The sequence below is a fragment of the Natrix helvetica genome (assembly GCF_964273705.1).
Source record: "Natrix helvetica genome assembly, chromosome: 2".
In the NCBI taxonomy this organism is placed as follows: Eukaryota; Metazoa; Chordata; class Lepidosauria; order Squamata; family Natricidae; genus Natrix; species Natrix helvetica.
This window is the reverse complement of record NC_138552.1, coordinates 218,089,168-218,110,796: the sequence shown is the minus strand read 5'-3', so window position 1 is coordinate 218,110,796 and position 21,629 is coordinate 218,089,168. Positions and strand designations below refer to the sequence as shown.

At 42.3% G+C, this 21,629-nt stretch overlaps 1 protein-coding gene across 1 annotated transcript in view; it reads right to left on the bottom strand.

Annotated features, from left to right (window-relative positions):
- Nucleotides 1-3,216: 3,216 nt before the first annotated feature.
- Nucleotides 3,217-21,629, bottom strand: part of AGT (angiotensinogen) — a 341,767-nt gene continuing 323,354 nt past the window's right edge. Inside the window, exon 6 of the transcript XR_014174779.1 lies at nucleotides 3,217-3,331. The gene's annotated coding sequence lies outside the window, so the exon portion shown is untranslated. The remainder of the gene's footprint in view (nucleotides 3,332-21,629) is intronic.

The window sequence follows — 21,629 nt, the reverse complement described above, 5'->3', positions numbered from 1 at the left end:
CTCCTTCAGCTTTTCCGGCTCTTTTCCGGCTCTTTTCGGGTTTTTCGGTGTTTCTCTTCTATTCTTCGTGTTTCTTAGCGTTTCCCGCCGGCGCAGCCATTGCTTTTTCCTGCCGGTGGCCGTTTGCAGCCGTTTGCAGCCCTCCAGTCCTCTCATCCCTCCGGTCTTCACCGGCCACCCTGGCGGGCCAAAACAAGCCCGAAACATGCCTGGGTGGTCGGGCTATCGAACTCTCGGCCCCCTCGGATGATACGGGGGCCGGCAGCAACCCTTAACCGGGCGGGAGCTCCATGGTGTTCTTGGAGCTCAGGAGACGCCTGCCATCATCATTGGAAGCTCCTCCTCCTCCAGTCCGCAGATGCGGACTGACCCATCTGGTTTGACTGGGGTCACGATGGGGGTTTCCCAGCACGCGTGATCCACCGGCTCAAGGATTCCTTGCTCTACTAACTTATCGATCTCTTTATCAATTTTTGGGCGGAGTGCAAAAGGCACTCGTCTCGGTTTAAGTCGGATTGGAGCGACTTTTGGGTCTAAATTGAATGAGATAGGCTTACCCACATACTTACCAAGACCGGGGCTGAACACATCCTCGAACTCCTTAAAGATCTGTTCAGCGCTGCTGTTCTCCACGGCGTTGATCCCGGTGACTTCTAACCCCAGGCCTTCAAACCAATCTAGTCCTAGAAGGTTCTGTAATGGTGCGCTGGCGATGGTCACGGGCAGCTGGGCTACGATGTCCTTGAAACGAATTTGGAATGTGCCTTGGCCCACGATGGGGACTCGGTTCCCCTGGTAGTCTCGTAGCAGGATGTCTGGTGCACGTAGTTGGCTCTTTTTGAGGCTAGGGATAGCCTTTTTCATGGAGGCCCATGAAATGATCGTCAAGGACGATCCTGTGTCAAATTCCAGCTCGCAAGGAGAGCCCTCCAAGAGGACTGTGACTTTCAGCTTTTTAGGCCGCTTAGTTCGGACCTGACTTATTTTTGTGAGATAGGTTCGCAACTCCTCTCTCTGGGTCAGCTCTATCTCAGTATCTGTATCCTTGTAATACTCTCGTTGAGCGTCCTGGTAGAACGCTCTCTCAGCTCTTTGTGTGTAATCTCTCTGGGAATACGCCCTTTCAGCTCTTTGGGAATTGTCTCTCTGGGTAAACTCTCGTGGGTTTCTCTCTGGGCGCCCTTTTGGATTCCGCCAAGCCCCTGGGTTGGGTTTCTGTTGGCGGTATAGAGGAGGCTGCCATGAGGAGGCAGGGACTTCGCTCCGGCACACTCGTGCGATGTGCCCAAGTTTGTCGCAGTGCGAACAAACGACGTTCCTGAACCGACAGGTAGACCGGGGGTGGTTCCCTCCGCAACTTGCGCAGGGTGGCAAACAGAATCCGGGTCTACCCCCAGGCCTCATGTGACTGCTCCGCATCAGGTGACTGTCCTCGAACTCGGGATCCTCGAATTCTGGATTGGTGTCCTCGTAGTGGACTCTGGTGTGTCTGGGTGCTGGCTGGCTCGTGTTGAACCTGCGTTGTATGGTTTCCGACAATCTTTCCGCTGATTCGGATGCCCTTGCTTCGTTTAGCGCTATTTGTAGGGTTAAATTTGGATTGGCCAACAGCCTTTTCTGTAGCGAAATGTCCTTTAACCCATATACAAGTCTTGCCAGGATTTGCTCGTCCAGATCCCTGAACTCGTAGTGAGTCGCTGCTTTTCGTAGCGCAGCAACATATTGGTTGATTGATTCTCCCGCCTTCTGGTTGCGTGCGTTGAATTCCTGGCGGCAAACGTGGCAGGAAGGTTTTGGCGCGTAATGGGTTTGCAAGGTCTGTTGTAGCGCCGTCCATGATACCGCTTGTATCGGTGTAGGTTCGGAAAGGTCTCTGGCCATGTTGAAAACCTCTCGCCCACAGTAGCTGAGGAAAATGTTCTTCTTTCGGGAGTCGGTTATCCCCGTGTATTCGTTCGCTTCGAGAAAACACTCGAAACGAATCATGTAGGCTTCCCATTGGTCGTTCATTGGGTCGAACGGAGCGGGAGGAGTGTGCATCGCCATCTTCTCTGCGTTGAATTTGCCGCGCTGCAATGACCCGAGATGGCTGCCGGAATTTCTGCCGAATTCCTGGGCTGGATCGAATCCTGGGATTCTGGAGGTAGCGTTCTTCGTCCTATCTGTCTCTCAATCCCATCCTCGTCGCCAATGTTAGATTCGGGCAACGAGAGAACAGACTCCGGACACGAAGTGATTTAACAGCTCTTTATTAGTAGTAGTAGTGATCCAGCTTGCTCTGTGGTCTGAGGGTTCCCCTTTTATAGGGATCGGGTACGCCTCTCGACCAATCAGAGTGATACCTGTTTCCCGCCGTAGCGGCGGACCTGAGAGGAGACTTGCAGCGATATATGTTAATATCTAACAGTATGTATATCTGTTTCCCACTTTCAGTCCTTTATATTTGCAATTATGGGAAGTAAAAACAAAACAAAAGCAGCAGAGACACAATTGATAAAATGGGTTAACCTGAAACAAGGTCACACTAAAAGTTCCAGTTTCACAACATTGTTTACCTTATCAAATTATTATTACCCACAGAAATGAAAGTTACCCTATAGCACACAGGAATTTCTTAGATGTTAGAATTAAAGCTGGAAACAAAAGAAATACAAAAGAGAGAATTTCATATATTCTCTTCCTGTGTGTGTGTGTGTGTGTGTGTGTGTGTGTGTGTGTGTGTTTATAAGTATTTTAAATAAAATGATGACTTAGTAAAGCCTTCCTAATTCTCATGTCCTTGGCATATATTGGATGATGATTGCTGTTGTCCTCAGCTTGAATGGACATAAATGGTTGAGACTGATGACATAGCTATCTTGTTTGAAAGCCTAGCTTAACAATTGCGATGTCATAGAATCCTAAAATTGGAAGGCACCATTGAATCATGTCTCTACCTCTACCTGATCCTTGGTTCCACAGTCATTGTGCCTGTCAGGGAAAAAAAAACGCCTGATATCTGAGATCAATGGATCGGGCTGATTCCCTTCCGCATATCTTTTGAGATATTAAGAAGATAAATAAAAGTCTTTGACAAGTATTCTAATTAATAAACAAACTTTAATAAAAGTAAATAAAAGTAAAATAAACTAATTGTTACATTTTGATAATGAAAGCTCCGTCTGCCAGCCGGACAAAGAAGAAAGGAATTTTGGAATGTGTAATGCATGTGCAATAAATCACTTTCAGATAAGAACTTTTATGACCTGCGCAATAACTCTTTCTTAGTTTAACTCTTGAGTGTCAATTCATTCAGTTCAGGCCTAGCAAACTTTTTAACATCGTGACACCCCTTCTTTTGCTAGTCTGGGCTGACGTCATCAAATCATCAATTAAGGCACATCTTCTTTCGCAGATACTCGTGTTGATTTGCGGCGAGTGGTTTGTTAAGCATGTCTGCGATCTGATCATGTGTAGAAACATATTGCAATTTAACAAAACCTTGCTTAACTAATTGCTTTGTGTTTTGATAACGAATGTCAATGTGTCTGGACCTAGAACCTGTAAAATGTGACTCAGAAATATAAACAACAGATACATTATCTTCCATCACGGTGATTGGTCAAATCGGACGTGTCCAGATATCTGTGATCAAAGCATCAAACCACGTTAGAGAATTACAAGCATCTGAAATACAAGCATATTCAGCTTCAGTAGATGAACATGAAACAAAACTCTGTTTTCTCACTTGCCAGTAAACAGGACATCCATTCAGGAACATCATGTAACCAGAAGTGCTTTTGCGTGACTTCTTGTCGCTCGCCCAGTCGGCGTCAGCAAAACAAATCAACTTTGGTTGATCAGTGTGTGTTGGTTCTAGCAATAACTTCATGTGTTTAGTGTATTTTAGGTATTTCAACAACTTCTTAATGCATGACCAATGAAATTGTGTTGCCTTACCTACGTGTCGTGATAAAAGATTAACACTAAGTGCGATGTCAGGTCTGGTCCAACTACTAATGTATAATAGTGAACCAATGACTGAACGATAAAGTGTTTGATCCTCGAACTCAGGACTTGGTTCATGTGTTAAGTTGTGAAAATCTGTTTGCATGGGTGTCTTTGTTGTGCTAGCATCTTTCATGTTGCAATGATGTAGAATGTGGTCAATTTTCTCCTCTTGTGAAAGACTAAACCCCTTCTGTGTCTTTTCAATTTGAACACCTAAATAAGTGCTAATGTGTCCTAAAGATTTTAGTGTGAAGTATCTCTGCAAACTTTTGGCAAAAATCTCACTCATTTTCTTATTTGGACCAATATAAACAATATCATCAACATAAACAAGAATTATCTCATATGCATTGTTAGATCTTTTTGTGAACACGCATTCATCAGTTTCGGACTTAATAAAGCCCATTGAATTTAGTTTGTCAGTAAGACATAAATACCACATTAAACCTGACTGTTTCAGACCATAAAGACTTTTGTTCAGGAACCAGGTATCCCCTTCTTGCTTTCGGAATCCTGGAGGGCTTCTCACGTAGATCTCTTCATCTAGGTCTGCATGTAGATAAGCTGTGTCCACATCAAATTGGAAAACTTCTAAACCAAGAATAGTTGCAGTGGTTAAGGCAATTTTTACACTTTCAGTTCTGACTGTTGGTGAGTAAGTATTTGTGTAGTCCTCAGGATAACGTTGAGCGAAATCCTGAGCTACAAGTCTGGCTTTGTATAAAGACTCACCATTTGGTTTCTTCTTGATTCTGTAGACCCATCGGGTGCCAATGACTTTCTTGTTTGCTGGAGGTTTTGCAGGTGTGAATACATTAAGTTTCTTTAAATTGTCCATTTCATCCTGCATTGCATCATACCATTTGTCTTGCTCTGAATCAGGGAGCTGTTTGATTTGTGTGAATGTCTCAGGAGGAAGAGTAACGTTGCAAATCAAAGGTAATGGTGACTTTGTCAGTTGCCATGAATAACGTTGTGGAGGGATTCCTTTTGTGGCCCTCTTGGAGTGTCTAGGAGCAACAGTCCAGTCTTCTTCTTCTTCATCATCCTCATCCTCGTCCTCACGTTCGTCGCTAGCATCAGCATCCGCGGCTTGCGAAGACGGAACATCAGGTTGTGAAGAACTGGTAGAAGGAACATCTGCCTGCGAATTGTCATCAGGCTGCGTGGCATCTGGAACACCATCTCTAGGAAAATAAACTTCAGAATCATTGGAATGAATCCTGGACCAGTCAATATCTTCCTCAAAATTAGCAGATTGTGAAATGACAATCACATGTTTAGTATCAATGAATTTGTACCATTTTGAATTATCATCAATACCCATAAATCTCAGTCTCTTTGCTACTGTACCTCCCTTTCTTCTTTGACTTAAGGGAGTGTTCACCATAGCATATGAACCAAAAATATGGAGGTTCTTGAGAGGGCTTGTAGCCATACAGCATGTAGAAAGGAGTTTGATTGATTACACTGCTCCAAGTACGGTTGACAATGTAATTTGCATATTTGATTGCTTCACCCCAGTATGCGTTACTGAGATTGGCATCTTCTAGAAGACAACGCATCATGGTTTGTAGAACCCCTTGTCTTCTTTCTACGACTCCGTTATGAGCCGGTGTATATGGAGCAGATGTCTGATGAAGAATTCCATTCTTACGCATCCAGTCCTGGAAACACTGAGACATGAATTCTGCACCACGGTCACTCTGGATTCTGGCGATGCGAACTTGGTATTGTGTAGAAACAAACGCTGCAAAGTCTTTAAAGATCTGAAAGGTCTCAGATTTCTCTCTCATAGGATATACAAATCCATATCTAGAATGATTATCTACAATTGTTAAAAAATACTTTCTGCCACCAAGTGTTGGTGGGAAAGGACCCACTATGTCAGTGTGTACCAAATCAAAAATGCGTGTTGACAGGCGTGTAGCGTGTTTGGGAATTGCAGCCGCCTTGGATTTAGCCTTTTTGCAAACCGCACAATCCAAAAACACCTTACACCCCTTTAGATCCAAAACTTTTGCGAACTCCGGCATCTTTCTAAGAACACGGAAACTGGCATGTCCCAATCTTCTGTGCCACTTGTGAATACACCTGGAATGCAAAGGTTTACCAGTTAGTGAATTCTCAACATTAACAGTTTCATGAGGACCCTCAGGCTTGCTCTGAGCAATCTGTTTCTGTTTTCTTTGTTTGTTGGCTTTAGGAGCCTTTGGCACAGTAACGTTTTCTCTCTCTGGGACAACTCTCTCTGGGTCTGCGTTGTGCCTTTTTGGAGTTTGCATACTTGCCTGTGCTTGCCCTTTAGGCTTTGGCTTTAAGTAATAAACACCACCAATCAGCATGGTTTCAGCAACAATATCTCCATCTTTAACTAAGTAACTTGCTTTTTCGAGGTGGTGAACCTGGAACTTTAAATCTCTAGACAAGTGACTTTGACTAAGCAAATTACTGGTTGCTGAAGGTATGTAATAAACATCAGGGATGTGTGTATTGAGCTCTTCAATGTAAACAGTTCCTTTTCCCATGACCTTGCAAGTGTGGTTGGTGAAGGAATACAGTTCTCGATACTCGGGCTCTGGTTCGCCCATCTCTGTGAAAAGTTCCCTTCTGTGGGTAACGTGCACAGCTGCTCCACTATCTAAAGTCCACAAAAGACGTCTGTCGAACTTTGGATCAGGTTGTGGAACGTTGGTTATGGCCAGTGTCACAAGTGGAGCTTGTGAATCACGCCTTGGACCACGACGACCTTGTCTTCCGCCTCTACCTCTGCCTCTGGAGTCTGTTCCTCTGGGCTGGTACATGACGGGAGCTGGAACTCGTTGGGGACAATCCCGGGTGTCATGTCCCACACGGTTGCAGGTGTAGCATTTTGGCATCCTTGGAGCATAGCCTCTTCCTCGGAAGGGACGTCTGGCTGGAGCCTTTGACACTGGGGGTCGTTGCAGATGTGGTGTAGCTAACCTGATAGCTTCGTCTTCCACTAAATGTCTGCAAACGTGGTTAACTGTGCGTTGAGCAATAGGCACGTAGTTAATCTTTGCAACAGCATCTTTCCATTCATAATTCAATGAGTTAATGATGATGCTAATCATTTGGATATCATCGATTACATGGCCATTTTGTCTCAATTCACTTCTCATTCTTTTCAGTTTGGTCAAATGTCCACCAATTCGTTCACCAGGTTTCAACTTCGAACCATGGAACTCAGACATGAGCAAACATGAAGATTCAATTGAACGGGCCTGTAGCAATCTTCCAAAATAGCCCATATTTCTTGGGCAGTTGCATCAGGTGGAAAGATACCTTGGATCTCAATTTCCATTGACATGAGCAAAGTCGTGATTGCTCTGTTTTCGAGGGCTCTCATTGCAGGTGTCCAGGGCTGAGGAGGAGGATTAAAAATCATGGAATGTGTGCCTTCTCTTCGAAGCAAGAGCGCAATTTCACTGACCCAGGCTTTATCATTCTCTCCTGACTCCTTTAATTTGGACTCACCAGTCAAGGGGGTGACTGTGAATACCTGCTGAGGAATGTGCATCGGAACAATTTGTTGTTCTGGTTGCAAAGCTGGTTGTTGAACCAGGGGATGCTGGGGTTGCATCATTGGCCTTTGCGTGGCAACATCAAATTGGCTTCCTCGAATTCGCCTTTGGCTTTGCCTTTTTCCATCTAGGGAGGATTCGGCACCACCAGGTGGTGTTGAAGATTTAAACTTTGGAGGCAAAATTTTGGCTTCTAAAGGACTCATAGCTAATTCTTTAAAACTGTCACGAAGCTGCATCATCTTTTGCTGTAATAATTTTTCTCCGCCAGCAGATGGCAGTGCAGCCTCACTTTTTGGCTGCAGTCGTCTATACGTATGCGGAAGTTCAGTTGACTCAAAGGGACCACATGACCTCAGTGACGTGTACATGTCTCTTTGTTCTAATTGACCAATGAACTCTGTGGGGTGTGTCTTAGGCTGTTGTTTTGAAGACAAGATGGCGTCCTCAGACATTTTGGGAGTGGGGGAGCTCCTCCTACTTCGCTTTATCTCCTCAAAGCACATTCTCGCATCCCTAGCATATTTTTCAAAACGTTCTAATTGATCAAGATAGCTTTGCATTTCTTGCTCATCATTTGGGGAGGATTCATAAAGTCTGCTTTCTGCGTGGGAGGTTTTTTTTTTCTGCCGGCAGTTGCCATTCATCAATTGTTTGATAATCTGCGAGGGTCTGGGAATGGAGTGGCTCTGGCAGAGTGGGAAGTTTTGGCTTGGCCCCCAAAAATTCATAATCTCCTGGAGATATTTTAGAAGGAGGAACCACTGACCTCGTTTCGTGGATGTCGCGTCCTGTAGCTCCTTCCCCCACATCTGGCTCGGCACCTGAAGGAATTTGTTGTTCCTCTGTGTCTGAGGGAATGGATTCTTTGTCAGAAGAAGCTGATCCGTCTGTGCTTGCCCCATCTTTCTTTTTCTTTTTTTTCTTTTTCTCCGACATTGCTAATTAGGCTTAGTCGGTTATCTTTAGATAGCATGAAGGGAAAATACAGCCATAAATTGTAGCCATCTCAGCTGGTATCATCAAAACCAACCTCTGCATACCAAGTTGTCAGGGGAAAAAAAACGCTTGATATCTGAGATCAATGGATCGGGCTGATTCCCTTCCGCATATCTTTTGAGATATTAAGAAGATAAATAAAAGTCTTTGACAAGTATTCTAATTAATAAACAAACTTTAATAAAAGTAAATAAAAGTAAAATAAACTAATTGTTACATTTTGATAATGAAAGCTCCGTCTGCCAGCTCTGCTTGGCAGCCGGACAAAGAAGAAAGGAATTTTGGAATGTGTAACGCATGCGCAATAAATCACTTTCAGATAAGAACTTTTATGACCTGCGCAATAACTCTTTCTTAGTTTAACTCTTGAGTGTCAATTCATTCAGTTCAGGCCTAGCAAACTTTTTAACATTGTGACAGTGCCTTTGCGGATAGGAATCTTTTTGTATCATTGAGTTGGGATCTGTCTTCCTGTAACTGAAACCCTTGAATACTTTATTTCCTTGAATAAAGAAACAGCCTAAGTAAAGTAGTTATGCTGAATTGTACAAGGAGAGAGAAAAACTCCCCTCCTTCTTTTTAAATATTTAGCATTCTCCCTATGCCCTGAATAAAAGTACTGTATGTGGAATATATACATCAGTTTTGTTCAAACTTGGCAATTTTAAGATGTCTGGATTTCAATTCTCAGACTTCCCCAGCCAGCATGTTTTACATATTTTGCATGAATATTTTAATATGGTAGCTTTTCAAGAAATAAAGTGATTGTAAAGAAAAGCAACATAAGTTGAAGCAGATGCAGGAGATGTTCAAGTGAAATCTTCCAAAGTTAAATGGGAGAGCATATACATTTTCTAAGACCTAAATCCCTGCAGTTTATGATGGATCTCAAGAGATCAAAGAATCTTTCTTAAGATGTCGATGTCATTATATGGCATTATACTGACAGTAGTGTGCTGCAGATTCCTAAAGCCATTGCAGTATTAGGCTGCATCAACAGAGAGATGGTTGCCACAATGTAGAAAAGATGTCGAGACTCTAGAAAGAGTGCAGAGAAGAGCAACAAAGATGATTAGGGGACTGGAGACTAAAACATATGAAGAATGGTTGCAGGAACTGGGTATGTCTAGCTTAAGAGAAAGAAGGACTAGGGGAGACATGATAGCAGTGTTCCAATATCTCAGGGGTTGCCACAAAGAAGAGGGAGTCAAACTATTCTCCAAGGCACCTGAGGGTAGAACAAGAAGCAATGGGTGGAAACTAATCAAGGAGAGAAGCAACTTAGAACTGAGGAGAAATTTCCTGACAGTTAGAACAATTAATCAGTGGAACAGCTTGCCTCCAGAAGTTGTAAATGCCCCAACACTGGAAGTCTTTAAGAAGATGTTGGATAGCCATTTGTCTGAAACGGTATAGGGTTTCCTGCCTAGGCAGGGGGTTGGACTAGAACAGTGTTTTTCAACCTTTTTTGGGCAAAGGCACACTTGTTTCATGAAAAAAATCACGAGGCACACCACCATTAGAAAATGTTAAAAAATTTAACTCTGTGCCTATATTGACTATATATGTCACCGTGAAAGACCGAAATTGGTGAATGTCGACATTCACTGGTGAATGTTGGTGAATGTCGACATTCACCGGTGAATGTCGACACATACCAATTTCGGTCTTTCACGGTGACATATATAACGAGTCAGCGTAACGCTTTACTTTTGCTTTTCAATTCGCCGTCCTGGAAACTACTCGTTCTAACCGCGCAGGATCGCAGGTTTTAAAAAAAAAAGTCCGTGAATAGAAGATGCTTAAAAGGAAGCGAGGAGCCGAGGTATTAGGGTAAGGGTATTAGGGTAAGGGTGTCGAGAGGATAAGGACATACACCAAGCGACTATGTGAATGTCGACATTCACCGGTGAATGTCGACATTCACCAGATTTCGGACTTTCATTCACCGGTGAATGTCGACATTCACCAGATTTCGGACTTTCACAGTAACATATATAAAGTAATTCTCTTGAATAGGAATCAAATAAACACAAAGAAAGTATTTTATAATTACTTTATTATGAAATAGTAAGTAAACAGAAATATGAAAAATTATAAAATACTTTATTCAGTGCGCAACCTGGGCAAAATTGGCTCTTAAGACTGGTGGACTTCAACTCCCCCCCCCCACGCGGCGTGATCGGCTAATTTGCTACTGCCCGCCCGGCTCCCCGGTTAGATTTTTGCTGGGAGGAGGCGGGGGGAAGCTCCTTAGCCTCTGTTTCTTTTTCTGCCTCCTTGCTTCTCGTCCCCGCCAGGCGGATCTGATCGGAACGCCCGTGTGCAAGAGGCGAGCCCTTACTTTTATTATTACTTTTCAATTTTTCCCACGGCACACCAGGCAACATCTCGCGGCACACTTGTGTGCCGCGGAACAGTGGTTGAAAAACACTGGACTAGAAGACCTCCAAGGTCTCTTCCAACTCTACTATTGTATTGTATAGATAGCATCAAGTTCATGAAAGTACTGCTTCATACTGCATAGGTAAAGGTAAAGGTTCCCATCTCACATATGTGCTAGTCGTTTCCGACTCTAGGGGGTAGTGCTCATCTCCGTTTCAAAGCCAAAGAGCCAAAGATGTCTCCATGTTCATGACTAAACACCGAAGATGCACGGAACGCTGTTACCTTCCCACCACAGGTGGTCCCTATTTTTCTACTTGCATTTTTCTACTTGCATTTTTTATGTGCTTTTAAACTGCTAGGTTGGCAAAAGCTGGGGCAAGTAATGGGAGCTCACTCCGTTATGCGGCGCTAGGGATTTGAACCGCTGAATTGCCTACCTTTCTGATCAACAAGCTCAGTGTCTTAGCTACTGAGCCACTGCGTCCCCTTATTATACTGCATAGTGAGGCCATATTTAGAATACTACATCCAGTTCTGGTCACTACAATTTAAAAAAAAAATGTTGAGGTCCTAGAAAGAGTGCAGAGAAGAGCAACAAAGATGATAAGGTTCTGGAGGCTAAATCATAAGATGAGTGGCTAAGGGAATTAGGTAGATTTAGCCTAACAAAGAGAAGACTGGAGGGTGGGGGGGAGATTATAGCAGTCTTCTAATACTTGAAGGTCTGTTTTAGGGAAGAGAGTGTCAATTTATTTTCCACAGCACCTGAGTGCAGGACAAGAAGCTATGGATGGAAGCTCATCAGAGAAAGATCCAATCTATTAATATTAAGGATTTTCCTGACAGCTAGAACAATTTATCAATGGAACAATTTGCCTTATGGAATTGTGGTTGCTCCATTGCTGAAGGTTTTCAAGAAAATTGGACAAGCATTTATCTGGGATGGTATGAGAACTCCTTCCTTGGGTGAGGGGATGGTCTAGAACAGTGGTCACGAACCGGTGGTCTGCATACCACTGGTGGTCCACGAGAAAAAAGTGGTGGTCCACAGAAAAATTATTTCCATTTTTGTACATTGTACTAAATACTATTTATCTTTTTAAAAAATCATATTAGTGATCCGCGGGATTTAACATTATGAATTTAGTGAAGTCCAAAAGGTTCATGACCCTTGGACTAGAAGACTTGCAAGGTTCTTTCCAGCTCAATGATTCTCTGCTTCTATGATTCTCATATTTTAATCTAGCTGGAAGGTGGGGTAGGCTTCAAAATCTTCATATATTGCAAAAGCATAAAGCTTTTAACCTTAAGGAACAGTCATTGCCAAATTGATTGAAGGCAATATAGAAGGAAAGCTGAATTAGTTTATTAGCTATGATAGCCAAAAATCAAAAGTGTGTGATAGCATTTTTTCAGATTAACATATTTTATTAAAAGGCATAAGCTTTTATGACCAATAGCTCACTTCATAATGAAATGTAGCTTTTTTTTGGGGGGGGGGGGAAGAGATTTTAAATTGGGCTAAGGGTGGTTTGCAGATGCAGGTTACAAATACATTTGCATTTTGTTAAAATTGATGGAGTTGTAAAGACTTTCTGAGATAGCCTGAAATGTATTGATGTATGTAAGTGTGGCAGTTTCTGACTCTCTGTTGCTGGTATAGTTTCTTTGTTTTAAACTGCAGTTTTGAAATCAGTAACTGAGTGTCCTGGGAGATTAAAACACTCAGATATTACTTTAGCCTTGTTCTGACTCCTGCTATCAAATGTGTGTCCATTAATTCTTTTGTTTAAAGCCTGACTTTTGGTCCAACATTGAATCCAGAGGGGCATTGTTGGCAGATGGTGACACAGATTGCATTGAAAGGAAAAGCATGTGAAGAAGCCTCTAATGTTGTGTATGATTTTCCCCATTGACCTGCTTGTGGGAAGAGTACCATAATTTGCTTAACTGTGTTTTGCCAGATGAGTCATAACTAGCTGCTAAATCAATTTCAAATAAATCACATCACGACTTAGCACATATTGTGAGTCTAGCTAGGACCTCTATCAGCAGATTCTCATGTAGATCAAAGTCAGCTGCTCATATTGCCTCATACTCTACGTTTCCTGGAAATAATAAAAGTGATCCTGTGCACACTCTTGTTACTATCTAAACAGAGAATCGAGAAGATTGGAAATTGCCTTCTGAGCTGGGGCTTCAGTCTGCAGTTCACTAATCTATTAGCTTTAAGAGTAAAATGGTTATGATGTAATGGAAAAGACAAATGAGTATAGTCTTTTCTCTAGGCAGAGATAAAATAATAGAAGGAACAAAACACTGTAGGCTGTCTCGACTTCATCTGGGACAAAGTTGGAGCAAAAGAGATGTCATTATAATTCATTGTAAAACAAAAGTCATCTAATACAATGATTTTTCCCTTTCTTACATAGAAACAGTTTCATTTTATTTAGCATGGCAATCACCTTAGTTGCCAAGGGCCCAGAAAATAATAGTTTGATTCTAGAATTTAATCATAGTTATCTCCGTTTATAGAAGATATCATTTATCACCACCTGACATTTGTTAAACCTCTCTTTTTCCTAAGGCTTTCAATGTTTTAACAATATGAGTCACAATTTTGGAAGCAAATAATTCTATTATAGATCATCTGATGTAGCAGACTCTTATAATAGAAAGGTCTCTGAATCCTACTGAAGTTGCAGTACTAAAAAGAACAGCCTAATATTTTAAAATAGACATCAGCAATAAGCAACAGAGCAACCCAGGATGTTTACACACAATAAAACCTGCTGAAACAAGACAAACCATAAAACGGATTTGGGTCCATCTGAAATGCTGGACAATGCAAATCCATCAGCTATCACTTGGAGAGATAGCACAATTTGGGTGTATAATAATTTTAATAACTTATTAAAATACTGTAAGTTCCTTTATTTGTCTAAAAACCAGTTATTGAATTTCTTGTTGCATCAATTCCTTGTTAATGTGGGGTCAGGTTGAGGACGTTTGCAAGTTTAAAAGTTGTCTCCAATGGCCCAGCCGCCCAAAATGAATTAATTAAAATAACTAAATAACACTCTACAAAATCCAGACCTCTTAAAGTACATATTTGCCTTTTTACCTGAGCCTCTCTTTACTTCTACCCCTTCTACATGTCCCCAAAAGAATTATGTTTGTGAAGAATGATGCAGCTGCATGCTACATCTTAGTAAAACCCACAGAACTTTGAAATTCTAAAATCTCTAAATACGGTACTCCATGCACTCAATTCATGTTGATGAGTTTTCCTAGGATAATTTCATAATAATAACATGCCAGGTTTTCATAACAACCAAAGGAGATATTATCTGCAACCAGACCTTGGGGAACAGGAATAATCAGAACGGCTAGAATGGATTAATTTGGAGTGGTCCCTAGAGAGGAGGATGCTTCAGAGGTTGTCTTCAGAAGGATTATAATTGAACTTTTTCTCCTCCTTAGATCAGAAAAACAGCCTATCTGGGCATTGAAGACAAAAGATTGTTTAATATATGCTGAAGTGCAGGGATGTGATTATCTCCGTTCATGGAGAAGAATGTGTGTTTGCCATCTTAAAATAAGAAAACATTAAAAAAAAAACCAGTGACTATGCCAAAATTGAAAAATGCTAGTCTTTTGATATTGCTAGTGAATTTAAAAAAAAAAAACATTTTAAAGTAAAAAAAAATCAGTGCAGATTTTTGCCAAGCATATTTCCTGCTGGTTAGGAATACCCATTTTATCAACAGTATCCCAACTGCCAAACAGAAAATAACAAACAAACAAACCCTAAATGCAACCAATCTACATGAAAATGGCTAAAATCCTTCCTATGTGGTTAAAATGTTCCTAGAACTCACATTCTGGCCTAGATTATATACTCCATTTCCAAAGCGCCAGGAAGCTATTTTTTTCATTAGATTAAAACTGAACGTTTTAGTCAAAGGGAGGCACAAATCATTCCAATCCTCCCTTTTAACCAAACACCATCAGTGTGGAACACGATATGAAACCTGAAAGTCTATTGATTTATGTAATTGTTTCCCAAAGGCAGTCAAACTTGAAATCCCAAGGAAGGGCATTTGTAAATTCAATCTGATACCCTGAGGGGAAACTGGTAGCATTGACAGCAATGAGCAAAACAACCTCTTTGCCCTGAGTTCATCTTCTCAGAAGTGGAACCTTTTAGGGAGTTTGCAGTCCCACCTATCGAATAGGGAGGATCTTGGGAAAGGCAGTTTGAACTGAGAACAAGTTGCAAAGGTACATGCCATCATCTGAAATAGCGCTCTCTCTCTCTCTCCTCTCTCTCCCTCCCTCCCTCCCTCCCTCCCTCCCTCCCTCCCTCCCTCCCTCCCTCCCTCCCTCTCTCTCTCTCTCTCTCTCTCTCTCTCTCTCTCTCTCTCTCTCTCTCTCTCTCTGTTTGCGTCTGTGAGTCAGTCAGTTTTAATCTCCTGGCAACTGCTGAGACAATTCCTTGCAGTTTTTTTCCACAAAGTTTTTCGGAACTTGCTTGCCATTGCTTGCTTTGGGAGGGAGCGGGGGGGGGGTGGAGGAGGGGGGGCAGACAGAGCCCAATAAATCTGACAGATTGAATTATCAGATAATTGGAACAGCATCTATGAAATAAATGCAAGACAAAAGGGAATTTGAAAGGTGAGCAGCCTATTTTACTCTTCTCACACCAAAAGTGGAAACATGGAAAGAGCTACGTTAATCTAGAAAGATGCTTTCGCTTGTGGATTTCCTGGTATTTGCAACATCAGCCATGAATGTTACAAGGGGAAACGTAAATAGGATAGGACTTCTTGCTGAAAGTGCAGACCAAATATTAAGCTTCAATTTTTTCCATTTTTTTATCCTTAAGGCTGCTGGTTCCAGGTTCACCATTATTGATATGTTTCCTGTGATTTGAGTGTACAAAATCTTTATATCCAATGCTTTATTTCACTTTATAGAGCCAGACCTATTCCAAGCCTGCATTCCTGGACCCATGTAGCTAGGATCAAGAATTAAATGTTTCTAAATACTTTCTGCACAGTTTTAATTTCAAGAGACTTTAGATCAATGATGGCTAACCTTTTTGTTGTTGGGTGCCAAAAATGCGAGCAGGCGCACACTCGATAGTGCACGCGTGTGCCGGCACCCACATGTACATGCATGCAAAAATACCCTGGCCACGCTTCCTCCCATGTGTCGCACTGCTCGCCTCCAAGCTGAGCTTGGCATTTCCTCTGGGGGCCCAGGGGAGGATGTTTTTGCACACCCCAGGCTCCAGGAAAGCCTCAATGGGCCTACTGGGAGTTCAGGGATGGCGAAAACAGCTTTCCCCAGCCCTCCGGAAGGCCGAAAATCAGCTAGCCAGCACACACATGCATGGTGGAGCTGACAGTTGGCGTGCTGACAGGTATGGCTTTGAGTGCCACCTGTGGCATGTGAGCCATAGGTTCGCCATCCCGGCTTTAGATGTATTTGGATTGGAAGAATCCTCTCTTTCTAGCATACGTAGCATATCTCTGTCAAAGTAATCTTATTCTCTACAGCAGTGATGGCTAACCTTTTCCAGACAGAGTGCCCAAAGCGCAGGTGTGTGTGTGAATGCGTATGCGTGTGCAGAATGTCAGCCCTCAGGCTGCCATCCAGGGGGACCCTGTCCATCACCATGCCCACCATGCTACGCTGCCACATTGATGTTGCCTCTCTGATGTCGATTAAGTCTGTAGCTGCATGTGGCTCTTCTACTGCAACTGCCTCCTCTGATGTAACTCTTTTGCTCAGATGCGGCTAACCAGGAAAGAGGCTATGATGACACTGAGTGGGGGTGTGGCTGGAGGTGTGGGTCATGGTGATTGGTGATGGTGGGTGGGTGTCATCTGGGTGGAGTTGTGGGTGGAGCTGGGTGGGGTAATGGTATATATATATGGGTGATGGTGTTAACTTGGTTAGAACTGACTTGGATTTGATTACCTTTGTATCATTGTCATTTAGTGCTGGTTATCACGTAGTTTGTTAGATAGAGATAACAGTTTTTCACCAAACAACCTGAATCTCTGTTTGTTTGCAACATGAACGCAGGAACGTGACACAGAACTTCCCGTGCAATGTGCACATTCCCCTGTGCATGTGCCCCACCCCTGTGCATGCATGCATGCCCTCCTGCTCGCACCTCACTGCCCGTGCATGTGCAGCAGAGACCCAAAGACAGTTGGCTGGCGGGAGGCGCATGCGCGGCAGTGCTGAACTGGGGCGATGACTCACGTGCCATCAGAGAGGGCAGTGCGTGCCAGTGGTTTGCTATCACGGCTCTACAGGATCCAAGTTAGAGAATACCATTTTTGTCTCTTTGACAATTATTTTCTAACAAGATTGTAAAATGACAGGAAATCTTCAGTTTCTATTCTCCTTTGAACATGCAAGTTAGGAGACATGACATACTACTGTCTTTTTGCAAACTTTTGGCACCTTCTTACAGGATCAGATTAGAGATGCTACAAAAACAGCATATTAGCAATTATATCAGAAGATTAAAAAAAAAATACAGAAGGCACCCCAGAGGTGGCTCTGTTGGGTCTTATAGGGAAGTACCAGTGATTTAACTTGAACCAGTTTTTTTTAAAAATTAGAATTCAGCTGAATATAGCAATAGCACTTAGACTTATATACCGCTTCATAGTGCTTTACAGCCTTCTCTAAGCAGTTTACTGAATCAGCATATTTCCCCCAGCAATCTGGGTCCTCGTTTTACTCACCTTGGAAGGTTGGCAGTATGAGTTAATCTTGAGCCGTCAGGGTCAACTCCTGGCAGTCGGCAGAATTAAGTTTGAGTTTTATTAAATTTATATACCGTCCCCCTCTCCCCGCAGGGACTCGGGGCGGTGTACAGACAGTGCATATAAAACAACAAAGCAGGAACAACAAAACGTTAGACAACCAACATAAACATACAGTCTGTATAATGCCCAAACTCATTTCTAGTTAAAACGATCTAAAACCAAATTTAAAACCCCAAAATTTACAATATTAAAAAGCCATCCAGGAAGGTCAGTAATAGATTGTACTTGTGATTACAATTAGGCCAGGCCGGCTAGTCGGAACAGGTGGGTCTTGAGTTTCTTACGGAAGGAGCGGAGATCCACAGTAGTTCTAATATCAGTGGGGAGTTCGTTCCAGAGGGTTGGGCCCATCACAGAGAAGGCCCTACCCCTGGGCACCGCCCACCCGCATTGTCTAGCGGAGGGTACCCGGAGAAGACCCTCCCTGTGTGAGCGGATTGGTCGTCGGGGTGTATGGGGTAGAATGCGATCTCGCAAATAGCTAGGTCCCGAGCCATGAAGCGCTTTGAAGATGACAATCAACACCTTGAAACGCACTCGAAAAGCCACAGGCAGCCAGTGCAACTCGCGCAGAAGTGATGTTACATGGGAGTACCTGGTACTCCCCATAATTGTCCGCGCTGCTGCATTCTGCACCAACTGGAGCCTTCGGGTGCATCTCAAGGGGAGCCCCATGTAGAGAGCATTGCAGAATTAGCCTGCAATACTGCATTCTAGCCACTGCACCAGCACAACTCTGAATATATCCGCAGCTTTCTGCCTGTGAGATGCATATCTTCCTGCATAGAGTATTTTAGCTTTCGTGTATTCAAACATGCTTAAACCTAATTCCCAACCAATCATCCTGAGTCAGCCATGGGTAGCCAGATTCATAAACATGGATTATTGTTGTGCCAATGTTTCCCTTTCTTTATGCATGGGACCACAGCTTTCATTATTTCCTACTAATGAGCTGATTGACCCTGATTGACTGATAGGAAATTCCAAAAGCACCAGATTGGGACTGTCTGTGTTGCCCATTAGCTGCCTGAGTTCAATCAGTGAGGTCTCCAGTGTTGCAGAAGGCGTTTGGCATTTCCTTTTGAGCTTTGGAAGGTTCTTCTTTCCTCACTTGGCAATTTCAGTTTCTGTTGCTCTTTAAAACTGTGTTTTGCTATGTTGACTTTTCCTGGAGAGAGTTGATGAAACGACAGTACTTCTCTGAATGACTGTCAGGCGGTCCCTGATCCCTGGAGCTGCATCTTGGGTTTCTAAATGCCAAATGGCAAAAACATTAAATCCGACTGACTGATACATAAATTGTTAAATACTGGAAGAGAAGGCGCATCTGACATTTGAAAACAGTGTTTACTCATGTGCTGGTAGGCAGACCCTCTCGGGAAATATGCTTAAAATGAAGAGGGAGATAAAGAAGGAAAAACTCTGCCTCCGATGGACTTCACTGGAATTTAATAGCTTACATCTAAAGTACGTTCCAATGCTTTGTTATTTAGTCATGGGTAAAAAAATAATAAATTCAGCCATCTGGCTGAAAGCAGATGATATTTTTCATTCAAGATAAATTTGAACTGTTACACATAACTGAATGTAAGATTTGTTGTGCACCAGAATAGTTGATTTGTGCCTCTTTCCCTGTCCTCCCCATCCAAATACAGCTTCCCAGATGTTATGGCTGACAGTGGAAATGCCGGCATTCCTGGGAATTGTAAGTACAACGAGAGGTTATTTTCCCTTCTGGAGTTGCCCTAAATTATTTAAGGGAGGATATTTTACAGTTTTCTGGCTTCTTCGATAAAGTTTAAAGGGTTCTCGAATAGTCTCTTCTTTCATGTGTGATGTTCCCATATGGCCCCATTGCTTCTTCCACCTGTCTTCTTACCACAGGTAAGGTGTTTGTGATGGATGGACAAAATTGTTGCATGATGACTTTTGACTGTAACAATAGGGACCATGTTTTGGAATTAATAGGAGAGAATAGCAAAGGGGAATGTGATGGGAATGTCAGGCACTTTTGGCTAGGACTGAGAAGAATTATGATCTCGTTACATCTCCTTTTGGCAGCTGGCCGAGTTCAGGTGAGGCTTGCTGCTCATTCAGAAGTCGCCATCTTCTGCAGAGGCAGCGAATTCATGTGGTGCTTGGTCTGAAGTGTTAATACCACTTTATAGTGCCTTGGTAAGGCCACACTTGGAATACTGCATTCAGTTTTGGTCGCCACGATGTAGAAAAGATGTTGAGACTCTAGAAAGAGTGTAGAGAAGAGTAACAAAGATAATTATTGTGGAGGCTAAAACATATAAAGAACAGTTGCTGGAACTAGATATGCCTAGTCTTATGAAAAGAAGGACTAGGGGGTGACACGATGGCAGTATTACAATATCTCAGATGCCACAAAGAAGAGGAAGTCAAACTATTCTCCGAGGCACCTGAGGGTAGAACAAGAAGCAATGGGTGGAAACTAATCAAGGAGAGAAGCAACCTAGAACTAAGGAAAAATTTCCTGACAGTTAGAACAATTAATCAGTGAAACAGCTTGCCTCCAGAAGTTGCACATGCTCGAACACTGGACGTTTTTAAGAAGATATTGGATAACTATTTGTCTGAAGTGGTGTAGGGTTTCCTGCCTAAGCAGCGGGTTGGACTAGAAGACCTCCAAGGTCCCTCCCAACTCTGTTATTCTATTCTAAGTGAATCTGGTTTCCCCCATTGATTAATTATTAATTTGAAAGAAGGTGAAAATTTAGGACTACAGAGCAATTATATTAACTGTACTTTATAATATGCACATGAGAGGAAATCAAATTTAACTTTCATCCTGACCCCATTTATTGCTTTTTGGAATGCAGCTCAAAAATCAAATTCAGGTCATCTAAACATCTTTATTTACAACTTGGGCATGTGCTCAAAAAAGGTTTTCTGGTTGCCCTTTACTTAGGTGATTTTCTTCCATAAAGTAGAACGCCTAGCTTTTAAAAAAATATCTCAGTTGTCAAAAAGTGCCTTGTTTGTTCTAGACTGCCATCAACTTGATGAGGAACAAGGCTATTTCTTGTTTTTTTAAATAAGAATCTGCCCATAGCACTTTATGAATAACAAACTACCAAGATTGCTAGGTAGTAAAATCTAAATTTAGCCAATTATTTTAAATGCATGCAGCATCAATGCATTTTCTGGTTTGTGAAGTGAGGCAATTACTTGACTAGAATGATAGGCTTATTTAATTGACAAAGTAATGGAAAAACTAGAATCACGGTGATAGTGAGAACATTAAATATAGAGCTCTTATTTATGAGTCTTGTGAGTGCAGATTTGCAGATGACATAGCCAGTGTATTTGGAGCACAGGTTTTATCGTTTGAATTAAATATAAATATCACCTTTAAAATCGGTGGTGCTCCATTTAAATTATTTGTAAGGGCTAGGTTTTGTGACAAGGAAAAATAAATGCCTGCCAGCACGAGTGAGTATTTGCATTTTGTCCTGAAGGGCAAATTGTATCTAGTAAATGAAAGGTCTGAGAGAGCTAGTAGTTCCACAAATATATCACTTCGTCCTCCTCTTCCTATGATATGCCTGCCTGGAAACTGCCAAAAATCCCACTATATTTTAATCCAATATAGGAAGTAGAATTAGCAGACACGGGAAATGAAGATTTTGAATAAATAGGAACATTTCCAAGTTAAAAGCCATTTTGTTAGCATTGGCAGTTCACACTTACTTTATCCTTTGGGTTGCAATGAACAACCTCATTCATGACTTGAAAATATGGAAAATACTACTCAGTCCCATTCTTTAGGAGTGTCCAACGTTGGCAACTTTAAGACGTGTGGACTTCAGTTCCTAGAATTCCCTAG